This window comes from Aethalodelphis obliquidens, unplaced genomic scaffold (assembly GCF_003676395.1).
Source record: "Aethalodelphis obliquidens isolate GAN/ISIS:26980383/991018 unplaced genomic scaffold, ASM367639v1 scaffold57, whole genome shotgun sequence".
Lineage (NCBI taxonomy): Eukaryota > Metazoa > Chordata > Mammalia > Artiodactyla > Delphinidae > Aethalodelphis > Aethalodelphis obliquidens.
Genome location: NW_020838001.1, coordinates 8,777,429 through 8,792,881, shown reverse-complemented (window position 1 = coordinate 8,792,881; position 15,453 = coordinate 8,777,429). Strand labels below are relative to the sequence as shown.

The following is a 15,453-nucleotide window of genomic DNA, read 5'->3' as shown; positions in this document are numbered from 1 at the left end:
TGACATGCACATCTGCATCATGGGTGTCATTATAACAGGCGTCAAAAATGCTACTGCTCTCCCAGCACACCTAGACTCTTGACAAGATAGATGAAACCTATAGCTCTCTGTACCTGACTTCCAGAAATCAGGGCTGCCAGCTTTTTCTCGTGTTATGAATAGCCAGTGGCTGTTCTGTTAGATATCCCTTTGTCAGGAAAATTCTGCCTTCCAGAATTTTCCCCAGATTTACATATTGCATTATGAAATTTCTTGTAGAGAATGCAAAGGAATTTGCAGACATCTTTTTATTTTTGTTTTTCAATGAATGTCATTTGGGTTATCATGACCTCAAAGTAAAGGGTATCAGCTGGGCCTCTTGCAGCTGCAGGAAGCAGAACGTACAACCCCAAATGGCTGAAATGATTAGACAATTTACTGGCTTGTATAAGTCAAAAGGCCAGAATAACTGGCTTCAGGTATTGCTAGTTGAAGGCCTCCAATTATATCACAAACGCTTGGTTCCCTCTGTATATTTCTCTGGTCCACCTCTGCAACGGTGGCTCCACCCTGGGGCAGTGTCTCTCCTCATGGTGACCAGGTGGCCACCTTCATCTCCTCCCAGGAGTAAGTCTAGATTCAGGGATCTGGCCTCCCTTAAAAGTTCCAGTCACCGTCTTATGACATCTGGTTGACTGTGCTGGTGTCAGGCCCAACCAATCACTTTTGCCAGATAGCTGGGATGCTCCGATAAGTCATGTCTAGACCACGTCATCCCTGCAGATGTGGGGGAGTTACTAGCTCCTCCAGAATCACATGGGCTCTGAGTGGGGATCCTGCAACAAGATCAGAAGCCGTTATCAGAAGCAGAATGAGTGGATGACATAGAAAACAGCAACAATACATTTCCACTATATAAAAAGCTAGCTTTCTCTCCAAGGCCTGATTTTCCACTTTGCTTCTACTTTCAGGTTTCTCAACCTGGGCACTGTTGACATTTGAGGCCAGATAACTCTGTTGTGGGGTCTGTTCTGTGCAATGTAAAATCTTTAGCAACATCCCTGGCCTCTGCCTGCTGGGTACCAGTAGTGTCTCCCTTCCCCCCCCCACCCCCCAAGTTGTGACAACCAGAGATGTCCCCTGGGAGCCAAAATTACCCCAGGTTGTGAATCACTGTGTACTGGTTACAGTTTGAAAGTGGTGAGCCCAGGGTGATTACTTCATCGTTCACCAGGGAAAAGACATGAAGGGGAGAGAGAACAGCGTCTAGAGCTCTGATTGATACCCTTTGAGCAGAGGATTCAGAGTCTTCACTTCCTTGCGCCGTCTCCAAGTAAGCCTGCGGAAGCTCTTCAAAACCTGCGTGGTCCACCCAAACCTGGCCACAGAAGCAAAATCAGGCAGTGCAGTCCCGTGTTTAAGTGTCCTGGGGCCATGAAGTTCCAGGTTTGAATCCCACTTTTGGCACATTCTTGGTCTGTGACCTTGGGCGAGTTACTTAATATCTTAGAGTCTGGGGTTTTCTCCCCCCTGTAAAACAAAGGCAATTTGGGGGTTAATGTGAGATTTAAATAATAATGGTTGACACCTAATTAACCAAGAGGCAGGCCTGAGATGGTCATTCATATAAATAGGACCTTTAATTATTTGTGTCGTCATGATTATTATCATCATCAGCGTGATTCAAGCCAGGTTTTCCTAACCTTGACACTATGACACTTGGGGCCATATAGTTTTCTATTGTGAGGAGCTGTCCTGTGCGGTGGAGGGTGTGTAGCCTCGACACACCAGATGCTAGCAGCACCTTCCAGTTGTGTCAATCGAAAATGTTCCCAGACATTGCCAAAACTGCCTATGGCTGAGAACCACTGATTTAAGCCCACTCAGATGGCCATAATAATTCTCTTGCTATACTTTGTTTCCCCGAGGCTGGGCCCATCATTTTCGCAATACAAATAAAGGTGTGCTGCCCAACCTGTCAAGGAAGAAGTTTGAGGTGTCTGAGTCAGGGCCTGATACAGTACCCACATGACTGTTAGCAACTCCAATTTCCTGAGCTAGCAGAGAGTAAGAGAGCACCTTCATCTCCTTTGGTCTTTATCTCTCATCGCAGAAATGCTGCCTCGAGTCTCCCAGTTCACTTGTGCTATTTCCAGTTTCCATCTGGCTCAAGGGATCCATGCAGTGTGTCCAGTTAGTTGCTTAAAATGTGTCCTAACGTCTGGTTACCACATGGAAAATCGTTGCTCTAAAGCTTGGCCTGCATGTTGTAATGAAAATGCTTGTTAGGTTTAATGAAAAACATAGACCAGACCGTGAATAATGTAGCTTTTTAGACGCACATGCGCGGACATGCAGAAATATGATATTGCTTATGATGTGAATGTATACAGTGAGAATCCTTCATTTTCCCATGTTTGCCTAACATTGATGTTCCTTGGAATCAGTGGGAAGCTAAGTCAGATTTAGAGTCTGGTAAACTCGGCTTCCAGCATCCTTTATTCAGAACCAGCAGAACATTTTGGTTAAGAGCAGAGAATCGGGAGTCAGACAAACCTGGATAGCTGCTGACTAGTTATGTGTGCCTGCCACACAGTCAGCGCTTAATAAATATTGGTTAACTGTTGAACATCGCTCAGACTCAGCTCGGTCATCTGCAAAATAGAGTAAAACCTAGGTAATAAATTAGATAATAAGGTAAGGTAATAAATTAGATAATCTCTGTAAAACATTCAGCATATAGCAAACACTCTAAAACACATAGCTACCACATGTAACAAATTTACAGAATTCAAATCAATTTTATCCATTTTCGTGTATTCTGCTAATATTTATTTAGTGCTCGCTCTGTGCCTTGTGCTAGCAGCTAGTAATTCAGCAATTAAAGGAAGCAAAGATGAGCAGCTCCATACCATTTTTAAGTTAATAAAATTGTGAATGTGTCACGTGCAGAAAAGAAAGTTCTTTTTATCCTATTTGAATCCAACATGCGATGAATCTCCACAAAATTGAATTGTCTCCAATTATTTAACCTCCTCAAAAATTAGGTAGAAATTCCAGAGAGAATTTCCTTCTCAGTTCCTGCCACATCTCCACAGCATTCAATAATATTTTTTAATTTCCAAAAAGAAGTGAAGTTTCCAGGCAAGGCACTGACAAGTAAGTGTAATGGAATTTATTGCAGGCTTATTCTTGATCTATCCCAAGAGCCTCCTGATTTATTTGGTTTATCCTATAGCATAAGAACATGAGTTAGATATACGAGGAATGCAGTTCTGAGGCCAGGGTTGTGGTTTTTCTGTGTCCTTGGATGGCTAAAATTCCCTCTTTGGGCATATTTACTTACTGTGATGTCTTAGCATGATTTAACTGCCAATGAGTCTTTGCCTATGTGCTTGGACCGCCTCCAATGCCATCTCATACTTGTACAAATAATTCTAGTCTTGGGGGTGAATTGTTGGCAAACCCCTCCCGAACGCGTCTGAGAAGTAATGAAATGATGCCTTTTGACTAAGCACCAGCTGGAGGAGAGAGGACTCATGGGCAGCACACAAGCCCTTTGAGGAGGGCAAGGTGTCAATGATGTAGCTGCTTCCCTCAAAGGCAAGTTTTTCACAGGAGCTGGTCTTGAATGTCGCAACTCCTGCTTTAATAATTAAAGAATCGTAATCATTATTATCATCATCATCACCCAACGTCTGTGGAGAGCCTTTACTTTTGCAATCTTCTCATCTTAGAATACTCCTCCACCCACTTCCTTGTTCCAACAGCTACACACTCTCCAAGTTCCAGCTCAGACTTGACCTCCAGCAGGAAGTCTTTCCCAATCTTTCACATCTGAAATAAAATTTGTCCCCCTTCGGATCCCTTGCTATCACAACCTCATAGTTTTACCTTCTTCATGGTACTTTTTAATACCTGAAAATATCATGTATATTTTTTTGTTCACATATTTATTGTCATTTCCCCTGACTGGTCTGTAAAGGTCATGACAGCAGAGATCCATCTGTAGGAACAGTGAAGGGGACACAGAGGGAACCCACTCAGTATTTGGCAAGTGAGTGAACACTCAGGGCCTGGCATGGGACTAAGACATTGCTGAATATTGGCGTTTGGAAATTTAATGATTAAAATCCAGCCTACAGCTGCCTTTGGAAGTGTATGTTATTATTAACTCTGGAGATGAGTTAATAATATTGCTTGAGATTCCACAGATAGTAAAAGATGGAGCTCCAACTTGCACTCTGATCCCGGCACCAGCCCTCTAGACCCTTCTGCAACCTGTCTCGAGTGCAGCCCCCCACTTCCTTTCTAAAGAATGAAGCGCCCCTGCATTCCTGTTTCCAGGTCACTGCCCAGATCCTGACCCACCTGTCTGGTTTTACCAAAGTCTGAATCCCTTGTTGGCTGTGGCTTTCTTTGTCCCGTTAGCATTCAGGGCTCACATTGCATTAAACGGTTAAAAAAATTAAAAGTACATTTCATTAAACTCTTCAATAATGGACTCACTTTCCTATTGGGAAATTCTACTACAGGATAATGCTTTTTGGCAAGATCCCGTTTTAGCAGGAAGCCTGCATAGAGAAGGTATACACAGAGAGAGAGCGAGGGGCCATCTGCTTGCCTTCAGTTTTTCTGACAGCCGTGATCCGTGATCTGTGTGTGTCAACGTTCCCAAGGATGGTAACTGTGATTTCACAAAAGGGTCAAACCCATCCAACCTTCTTTGCCTGCTCAGGACCCCATCCCCAAACCTTCTCTCTTATGTCCTTGTACCTTCTAAATTAAATCACATTCCACCGCCTTTTCTTGTATAACCTCTGGACAAAATACTCCCCCCACACACCTTGCTTAAGGCAAAGCAATTGGAACGGATAGCCTACTGGCCAAGACCCACCCACTAATTGCTTTATGTCCAACTCCCCTCGCCCGAGGCACACCCAGCATTGAAAAATCCATGGCTCTTTCCCAGTTTTTTGAAGTTCCTGAAACAGTTGGTGCAATATTAATTGGGGGAAGACGGGGAGGGGAACGAATAGCCTATAGCCATTGGCATCTTTTACTTCGTCTATTTAATCTCCCGTTATTTTGATCATGGATATCTGGTTTTTTAATTTCCTATAATCCAGCAAGGAATGTTGTTGTTCTCTTCCTTAAGGACAGCTGTGGTCTCTGCTTTTTCATGTTCCAAAAATCCTAACAGAGATGTTTTGTCAATGACTGGATATTTCATTAGAAATCCAGAGATTCCCATTAACTTGAATTATTTTCATAGCTCTGATCAACTTTTAGGTTAATAATTCATGATATTTAATAACCTGTTCAGATCATCACAAAAATTATTGATTTAATAATATTTGGTCATTAATAATGAAAAAGGAAGGGGGGATGATTTTTCTTATCACTTATATCAAGTTATTCCTTATGGCCTCGCAAATCTTGGGGAAAGCCAATAATTTTTAGGACTTTTAATATCTCATCATTCTTCTTGGTAGAAACCAGGAAAATGTTCTGCATTTTAAAATATCTGTATTCTTGCCATTCAAAGAGTACAATTAAGGTGAATCTTTAATCCAATCTCTATCCGTTCTTGATTTTTTAAAACTTTCTGAGAGTTTGTAGAAACCACAGCTTCCCACCCCCTAGAGGTTCAATAGCACAGCTCAACTGACTTTCTTCCTCTTTTTTATTATCTTCAGTTCAATCATATTGTAATCATCTTTTTTTTTTTTTTTTTTTGCTAATATACTTTGTAATTTGATACCAGAATTGAGCTTCAATTTGTTTTGGCAATGTGGAGTTTCAAATCGTTTTCCCATTGAATTTCCTGTAGAGGTCATATCTGTGATGAGGTTCAAGCATTTCATCTTATTGAAAAAAGTAAAAGTCAAATGTGTGAACCAGATATATGAATATTGATTACTATTTTGAAACTATTACATTTTATTTTCAGTTTTTAAATGACCTCTTTTAGAATCTCATTAGAAAGTTGCCCTCATTGTTGGAAGATCCCCATGAAGGCATCTTTTTGCAATAATAAATAACTAAGCCTTCTGGCCGCTTTCCAAGACGAACCTACTTTATCCCCAATTCTATTCAATACCTAATGGTGTTATGGCGAGTTTCCAGAACGTAACCTTCCAGGCAATGAGAAATTTCCCTCTAGAATCTCATTTTGATGGGAAATGATTTCCTATATTAGATAAATAATGGACAATGTGTGTTCAGCTTTAGCTCAAGAAACATCATCAGAATTCCCCTACCTGAGGCTCTATCTGCAACACAGCAAAACATCTGTATGAGAGGCGACTGGAGGTGGGGAGGAGGGGCCAGTCATTACGTCTATTATACGATGCTGAAGCATCTGGACATTTGGAAACATTCGGACAATTAGCGCTAGTTTTCACTTTTTGTCATGGAGACACAGCTTGAGTTTCAAAAAAAAAAAGAAGGAAGGAAGGAAGAAAAGGAGGGAGGGAAGGATGAAGGAAGGGAGGAAGGAAGGAAAAACGAAAGGAAGAAATGAAATCACTACAATAAAACCGTGAATAGTGATTGGTACAATTGACAGACAGTAGAAACAAGTTGTGTAAAACTCAAACGATGTCTACCACTTTCTTAACTGACACGTGTGTTTGAGCCTACACTAGTGTTTTTAAATCCTGGTATAATACAAATATCTCATAAGTGAACGCCCCTCCCAATGTTAATCAATATGTTAAAAAGTCATTATGCTAGAACAAAGAATACTTCTTGGGTTTTGTGTTGAGCAGCTCATGGATTTTAGGATAGAACGTTGTTTTTCAAATTGTGGATCTAGATCAATCAGTGCAATCAATATTGTGGGTGTAGCCCAGCATTTAAAAAAATAGAATACATCTGAGTACCTTGCATGTAGCAAAGGAAGTAATATTTTTAAAATAGCTGTTTCTTTATACATATAAACACATGTGTACTGACTCATAATATCAAATGTGCTTCTTATGGTGAATCAACTACAAAAGAAGTTCAAAGCCCTGGTGTAGAAGGTCCAACTTCCTATATTTAAGAGTAGAAACGAGTAACCTAAAAACAAGCTTTGTTCAAGAATTATACCTCCCAAGTATACTGAAAAACATATTTCTTGGGCTTCCCTGGTGGCACAGTGGTTGAGAGTCCGCCTGCCGATGCAAGGGACACGGGTTCGTGCCCTGGTCCGGGAAGATCCCACATGCCGCGGAGCAGCTGGGCCCATGAGCCATGGCCGCTGAGCCTGCGCGTCCGGAGCCTGTGCTCCGCAACAGGAGAACCCACAGCAGTGAGAGGCCCGCATACCGCAAAAAACAAACAAACAAACAAACAAACAAAAAACCATATTTCTTTTGCTGGTTTGCTTTGCCTATATCTCAGCAAAACAGGGTATCTTTTGGTTCTACCTCCTTTCTTATTTCTCAAACACTCAGCAGATAGCAGAGTCACCAAGAGTTCCTCATTAAAACAAAACAAAACAACCCTCTGATGGTGTGTTTAAGGGACAGTTCATAGATGGACCTTCCACAAAATTAAAATATGCCAAGTGCCCAATACAAATGTGTTCATTGATTGCTTTTATAGGGAAAAGACACAATGTCATACAGAAGCCAAGAAAAATTGTTTGGGGGAAAATATTTTGTTCCATTTGTAGAAAAAGCAGAGTATTCAGCCTGGTTTTTGAAACAGGGATGGAAGTGTCAAATAAGTTACCAGCACACCTCATAACTTAGTTAAAAATTATCTCGCTTCTTCATTCTGCTGCTGATAATTCCAGGCTCATAGGTAGATTGACCCGACCTGCAGTAAGTGTGTGATGAAGCCTTGCCCCTTACCTTTTCGCAGTCATATTGAATATTTGCTGTTTATATGAAGCTAGAGGCTCTCAGTAGCGCGGCCTTTTGGGTTCAGATTTTGATGTTCCATGATGAATCCAGCTCTTGCCACCTAGATTTTAATATTCATTGTTAACTTGAGGAGCTGACACGGAAGGGACAAGATTTCATTATGAGCCTCTTTGAACTTACAGCAGTTATAGGAGTGGAGAAATAGATTACACCTAAGAACATTTTTAATGTTTTGTCAGAGCCCAATTGATCTGATGGACTTTTAATGACTTCACTGATAATAAGGGAGATCATGACTTAGACCTGCTTAAGCCAGTGTGGAAAGGTTGATGGCAATATTCATGGTCTGATGAGATCTGAAGTGGAAGGAAATGGACTTCTGAGTTCAAAGAGATTGCACCCTACAGAGGCGCCATGATCCGTGGTCTGTTGGGTGTGTTGACCGTTGGGCACACACGCTGTTCATTCTCCATGTCTCAGCTCATCCGAATGCCTCTGCCAAAGTTATAACCCCTGAGGAGAGCAGTGAGCCGGGAGGCTGGACTCACACTCAGATGCCGGAGGGCTGGAATAAAGGAGGGGTGGGGAAAGAAAGGAAGAGAGTTTCCCCACTGTTACAGACCACTTAGGCTTCAAAGAGCACTACACGTGACCCACAGAAAGTACTTTTCACTTGCATTTTAAGCAAACCTGAGCTTCAGTGGGACATTATCACCTGGAGTGCCCAGTAATGGGTAATTGAGTAGGGAAAGGGGCTGTGCATGGTTGATTAATACTTACCAAAGTCTTTGTGTGTTTTTTTCTCAAATGTTAACGATGTGGCAGATCGAGTTGAACAAAAAGGACACTGTGGATTGAAATATGGTTTTGTGCCCATCAAACTCTGCCTTCTCTCTGCTTGGCTTATGATGAATACCATTCTTTAATAGCAGCCTGGTGTTCGTGAAGAACTTATTACGGAGGCTGAGAGGAAGCCAAGAATGAAGAAATGCCCGACTGGCAGCGATCAGTCACCTCCTTTTAAAGATGAACTGATCCTTCTTTTTTAAAGTAACAGTTCATATGAAGGTCTCAGACATAAATATGCAAAGCCTCAGAGCAATTACAGTTGCCTGGTCCTGTTAGCGTTTCCGTGCATGTTTGGGGAGAAGATGAATTCCACCCTTCCCAGCAGAGGCCTCTTCAACGAGAAGGAAGCTCCTCCCCAGGGCAGGGCTCCGATTAAACAAAGGTTCATTCTTGGCACCGGCAGAATCATAATATTATAATGCAAAAGGACAAGTCACATTTGGTTAAAGATTTCTGCGTTCTAAGATGTAATATTCGAAGCTGAGTCACCCCAGGAAGAGCTAGTTAATGAAGTAATAATGCCTGAGAACTAAAGAATGACGTGGGGTACTCTTCAGGGCCAGGCCATTTCTGTGGCCTCACAAAACTCTCAATGCCTTTTCAGTTCACCTCTGGCCTTGCCATTTCCCGCTCAAAAGCCTTTGAAGCGAAGTTTCTCCACCTTGACACTATGGACACGTTGGCTGGACTGTTCTTTGTTGCAGGGTTGTCCTCTGCATTGCAGGATGTTTAGCCGCATCCCTGGCTCCACTCCGTAGATGCCAGTAACATCCTCCATCACTATGATTTGGCAACCAAAAATGACTCCGGGTATTGCCAAATGTCCCCTGAGAGGCCACGTCTCCCCCTCTTGAGAACCACGGCTTTAAAGATACTTGAAACCTTTGGAAAAATCGTCTCCCTCAAATGCCCAAGGATCTTGATCTAATGTCCTTTGACTCTCCATTTACCATTCATTGACACTAACCCCACTTGTTCTTCTCCCACTTTCTAAAATATTCCAGGAGCTGTTGTCTCCCTGTGTCTTCCTTATTTCTTTTCCCTTGTAGATCCTGTTCACTGTGATGTCATTAAAGCCTAGAATAGGGCCTGCACTGTAGACACGCAAGTGACTTGACCCTCCCCCCAATGGTCTCCATCTGCCCAAATTCACTCTCCCTTCAAGATCTAGTCTCCATCTGCCCAAATTCACTCTCCCTTCAAGATCTAGTCTCCATCTGCCCAAATTCACTCTCCCTTCAAGATCTAGTCCCATTGTACTCATTTTCAGAAGCCTTCAATATAGCATCATGGTTGAGAACATGAACTTGGAAGCTATACTAGGTTCAGGTCCTTCTCCTCCGCATGCTAGCTATATGACTTTGGGCAAGTTACTTCAACCTTCTTGTACCTCAGTTTCCTCATCTGTAACATGGATACAACAGGGGAACCTGCTTTATAGGGATATGATCAGGATTCAAGATGAGAGAAACATCTTGCATGTAATAAATGCAACATGACCTATATTAGCTGTTATTAGTATCTCCTAGTCCGAGGGTCTCTTCCTTCTCTGCAGACTTGGTTCGTAGACCCATCTCAGTTTCCCTTGTTGCACACTTGAATTGATTACATTTTCTGAACCAAAATTATATGTCACATGACAAGCCTGGGACAACAGGCCAGAGTTCTGAAATGCAATTAGCCTGAAAAGTTGGGGCAAATAGTTGTCATAATTACAGTTTGTGGGGGGGGGGCACACATATCCTCCCAACAGATCATGGCTGGGGGACTGCATCCTCTTCCTCATAGGGACCCCCGTCTAATATTTGTTGATTTCAATTCTTCTAATTTCATGATACGAAAGTCTCTTTCAGAAACTCTTCTCTCCTGAGCCCCGGAGTCTCTTGTGTCCTTCAGTTAAGGAAAGTGGCTTTTGCAAACACTGATTTCTGAAAGCCTGTCTCTTCACCTCCTACCAATACAATTCATGATAAAAGTTCTTATTCCTCAGGACATGTGGAAGAGTGTTTTTAGAAACATAATTTGAGGTCCACCTGCGGAGCTTGATTAAAATGTAGATTTTTAGATGTTGGCTCAGCCTTAATCAGAAATTCTAGTGGTGGGGCCTGAACATCTGAATTTTTTAAAGCCTCCCATCTCATGTTTACACTCACTCCTTTGAGAACCACTATGTTAGAATAAACCAGCAAAAAGTACAGCATCTCCCTGGTGTTGCTCGGAGCCTTGGAGTACCTGAGCTGGAAAATGCTGCCATTTTTATGAGGGGAGTAAGAGAACGATTTTCCTCTGTGCTTTCTGTCTTGCTGCGGATAATGTAGATTACGCACACGGCGGGATTTTCTTTTTTAAATGAAAGGGTTGTATTCTTACTCCACATTCCACAGCTCTTAAAAACAAGTCACCCCAAGGGGGAGGACTGGGTGTTTACAATCCCAGCTGGAAGAGGGCATGCGCTATTTGCAAAGCAAAGGGCAGCACGTAAGTTCTGAGAATTATCTCAGAGCATCAAGAGTGGAGACTATGACTTGAGAACATCCCTTGTGGGAAGACTCCATAACCAGGTGCACCAAAAAGGGTTCCATATGGCTCCAATATTCTGATGGAGTTGGATACATATTTGAGCATAACCCAAAGATATGAAATAATCCATTCTTGGTTTCTATCTAGATGATTAATCTCTCCTCGATATCCAAGACCTGTCTTATGATTAATGTAAGTTCTCCCACAACCAAGAATCTGTGTCACATCTTCAAGAGTAACGGAGCCCCACGTCCAATGTGATTTATTTAAGAAACAAAAGCAAAGAGGCTGTTAAGTCTCTTCCTTCAACTTCCCTGTTTGCCAATAATTTCATACCATTGATTTCTTTCTCTTTTTTCCCTGTAGTCTCTGAAGAAAATGCAACTCTCCCTTTTGACGCCCTTCCCCAAAGACTCATGACATTTATTTGGAGTTGTGCGTCATCTCTTTCCAACCAGAGGAGCTCAAAAAGACCTCTGAATTCTCACCCACTCTTTTTCAAACTTCTGCCCTCTCTTTTTACACACTCTCAAATCTCTCTTTTTAATAAATAAATATACAGCTAAATAAAGTACATAAACACACCTCCATACCTCAGTTTCCACATCTTAAAGTGGGTATAAATATAGGACCTTTCTCTTGGTGAGGACTGATTGAGTTAGAAATAAAGCTCTTAGATCGTTGGCCCACAGGAAGTGCTCATCTACTGTCAACTAATAATTCCATGGGGGTCTGTGTCTGTCCCAATTACATATCATCGGTCTGTCTGTCTGTCTGTTTTTCGCTGTACACATGCTTCCTTTTCAAGCCACATTCACCTCTCTCCTTTCCTTCATTACCAAGCTCTTTGAAAGAGCCCTCATTCTCTCCCTACACCTCACCTCCCGTTTGCTCCCTGTCTTTTTCAATTTGCCTTTGGCTGACCCCAGCTGGCCCCTGATGCCTCTGTAATTGCATCACCTGTCTAGTGACCTCTCTTCTACATGTTCATCCCACCTGATTGAGCTGCAACTTTGTACCAAACCTTTTGATTCTTCCTTTCTTTTATTTCCAAGTTTACAATAGAGGTTTTTTGTTTTTTAATTTTTATTTATTTTATTTTTGGCTGTGTTGGGTCTTTGTTGCTGCGCGCGGGCTTTCCTCTGGTTGCGGCGAGCAGGGGCTACTCTTCGTTGCGGTGCGCGGGCTTCTCATTGTTGTGGCTTCTCTACTCTTCGTTGCGGAGCACGGGCTCTGGGCGTGCGGGCTTCAGTAGTTGTGGCTCACGGGCTCTAGAGCGCAGGCTCAGTAGTTGTGGTGCACGGGCTTAGTTGCTCTGCGGCATGTAGGATCTTCCCGGACCGGGGCTCGAAGCCGTGTCCCCTGCCTTAGCAGGCGGATTCTTAACCACTGCGCCACCAGCGAAGCCCTACAATAGAGTTTTTTTGGCATCTTCCTTTTTAAAAGAATTGTTCTTTGGATGTTGATACAGCTGTTGTTGGTGTCATTTTCCTGATTATGGTAGAAACAGAATTTCCAAGTCCTAGAAATTTGCTCCTGATCTATGCTGTGGCACTTAGTGTCGTGCCCCTTCCCCTCCTCTTTGACTATGCTTTTCCTTTGCTCTTCCTCAGTGACCCCGTAAATGTCACGGCTCCCGAGGACTCTGTCCTGGGTTCTAGGCTTTTCTCATCTCTTTAGACCCAGAGATCTCAATTAACAGCCTGCAAGCAGAACGCGGCCCACAGAAATGTTCTGTTATAACCTCACAGTGTTACCAAAAAAATAAATAAATAAATTAGCTTCCACATTTTAATTTTTAAACTAATATCCCTATTTGTGTCTTCTTTTGGAAAAATGGAGCATCTCACCATACCAGACCTATGTTTCCTCGTGGCCACAGCTAGCTGGAGTTGACAGTATTGCTCCTTTAATCAGGGCACCTCCAAGTTCATCTTCACTTAAAGCCACCTTCCCTTAATTCTGTGAACTTCTGGCCCCTCCAGGCAGTTGGGGCTCCCACTCCTGCTGTATTATCCCTGGATAAGGTATGACCCCATGAAACAAGGACAACCAAATTTATATTTCCCATTCCAAGCTGGTCCTCACGTCCACAGCCACATGTGTTCCAGTAAGTCCCAGACTTGCTCTGGTCCTAGGTCGCTGTTTTACTCACCACAGTCCTGCCCTTCTCTACACCTGTACCATGACCTTCAGAACTAAGTGTTCCATCTGAGAGAGTGTTTGAATCCAGAATTCTAAAAGGAAAAAAAAACACGTTATGTATTAATCAATACTTGGTGGCATGCTAGTTGAGAATCATTGTTCTAGAAGAAGGATCTAGTTACATAATTAAAAAAATATAGAAACGAGTGATATAAGCAAAGGGAAGCAGGTCGATATCTGTTTGAGTCGTTGGGACGTGAGGTACAGAGTGCTGGAAATGTGGTGGTGGGGAGGTGTGAAAACTGAGACTGTAGTGAATCCAAAAGATATTGCAGGGGAAACTTTGGGGACAGATGAAACTAAAGTAAAAAATTTAAAAGCCGATGTAAAACCTAAACTCAAGCAACAGAAAGAGCTTGAGGGTTAGTGGTGCCGCTGATACATACATAGAGGTGGAGACTTGAGGACATGTTGATGGTTCTGGAAGGTGATGCTGAATCCCAGTTTTGGCATATTGAGTCAGATGCCAGCAGACATCTAAAAAGATCCCGTACAGTTGAAGGTAAAAGAGGAAGGAGAAGAGAAGAGTGGATCCGGTTTGCAGTTTCAGAAGCCATCCACGTACGTGTGGGTTTCAAAAAGCTCTCTATGAGAGGGAGAGTAAAGAGAAATAGGAATAGAGGAAAAAGGAAGGAAAACAGAGGTGCCCAGTGCAGGAGATAAAGAAAGAGTAAAGATCAAAGTCGGAGGTCAAGCAGAGAAGAAATCATGATGACAGTTTGATATAAAAGGGAATCGTCTAGCAAGGTCCAGTGAGCAAGGAAGACTATATCTAGGTACTATATCTACGTAAAACTATTGGGCTTCCCTGGTGGCACACTGGTTGAAAATCTGCCTGCTAATGCAGGTGACACGGGTTTGAGCCCTGGTCTGGGAGGATCCCACATGCCGCGGAGCAACTAGGCCCGTGAACCACAACTACTGAGCCTGCGCGTCTGGAGCCTGTGCTCTGCAACAAGAGAGGCCGCGATAGTGAGAGGCCCGCGCACACTGCGATGAAGAGTAGCCCCCACTTGCCGCTACTAGAGAAAGCCCTCGCACAGAAACAAAGACCCAACACAGAAAAATAAAATAAATTAAAATGCGCCTCATTAAAAAAAAAAAAATTATTGGATTTGGCCAGGAGAGAGTCATCCATTCATTCAACAAATATATACGAAGCATCTGTGATTTTCCAGAAAGTGTGCTAGGAAGAACTATTCAACCTGGAGATTTTATCGATTGGTAATAGCTTAGATTTTGCTACAACAAAAACTCCCAAATCCCTATGGCTTAAAATAACAGAGGTTTATTTCACACTCCTGTCTCTGATCCCTGCCATTCTCTTTCTGATCAGACTGGTAACACAGCCATCTCTTTTTTTTTAATTAATTAATTTATTTATTTATTTGTTTGGTTTTGGCTGTGTTGGGTCTTTGTTTCTGTGCAAGGGCTTTCTCTAGTTGCGGCGAGCGGGGGCCACTCTTCATCGCGGTGCGCAGGCCTCTCACTGTCGCGAACACAGCCATCTCTTGAAACGTGGTGATTGCCATGACAGAGAGAAGGAAAATGTACATCAGCCGTTAAAGCTTCTTCGAGAATGTGAAAGCAAGTCAGGTGGCCCCATCTTACTTCCAGGGACAGCAAAATGCAATTCTAGTACATGTCTGCTGGGAAGCAAAATGGAAGATGTGCTCATAGCCCTGTGACTACCCCAGAGATGATTTTAAGGAAGAGGAGATGAAATGCACAGCCTTAAATATTTACACTTTATTTCCTTAAACCAAAGCTCAACTACACAATTTTCGGGACCCAGTTCAAAATTCAAATGCAGGTTCGAGGCCAGGGGCAAGGAAGTCACTCTCCCCTTCCCTCAGGCCCACTACCCCATCCCATGGTAGACAGGCGACCCCCGAAAGTTTATAACCTCCGCACCAGATAAAAGTGTTCCCTAGATTAGAGACAGGCGAGAGGCCCCAACAAACAACACTTAGGCGCCGCCAACTCAGAGAGGAGTGGCACCCCCTTGCCCCACCCCAAGATGCTGCAGGGTTAGGGTCTGACC

The 15,453-nt window shown here is 42.8% G+C and overlaps 1 protein-coding gene across 1 annotated transcript in view; it reads left to right on the top strand.

The window, feature by feature from the left end:
- TSHZ2 (teashirt zinc finger homeobox 2) overlaps positions 1–15,453 on the top strand; it is a 274,009-nt gene that overhangs the window by 124,285 nt on the left and 134,271 nt on the right. The gene's annotated exons all lie outside the window — the stretch shown is intronic.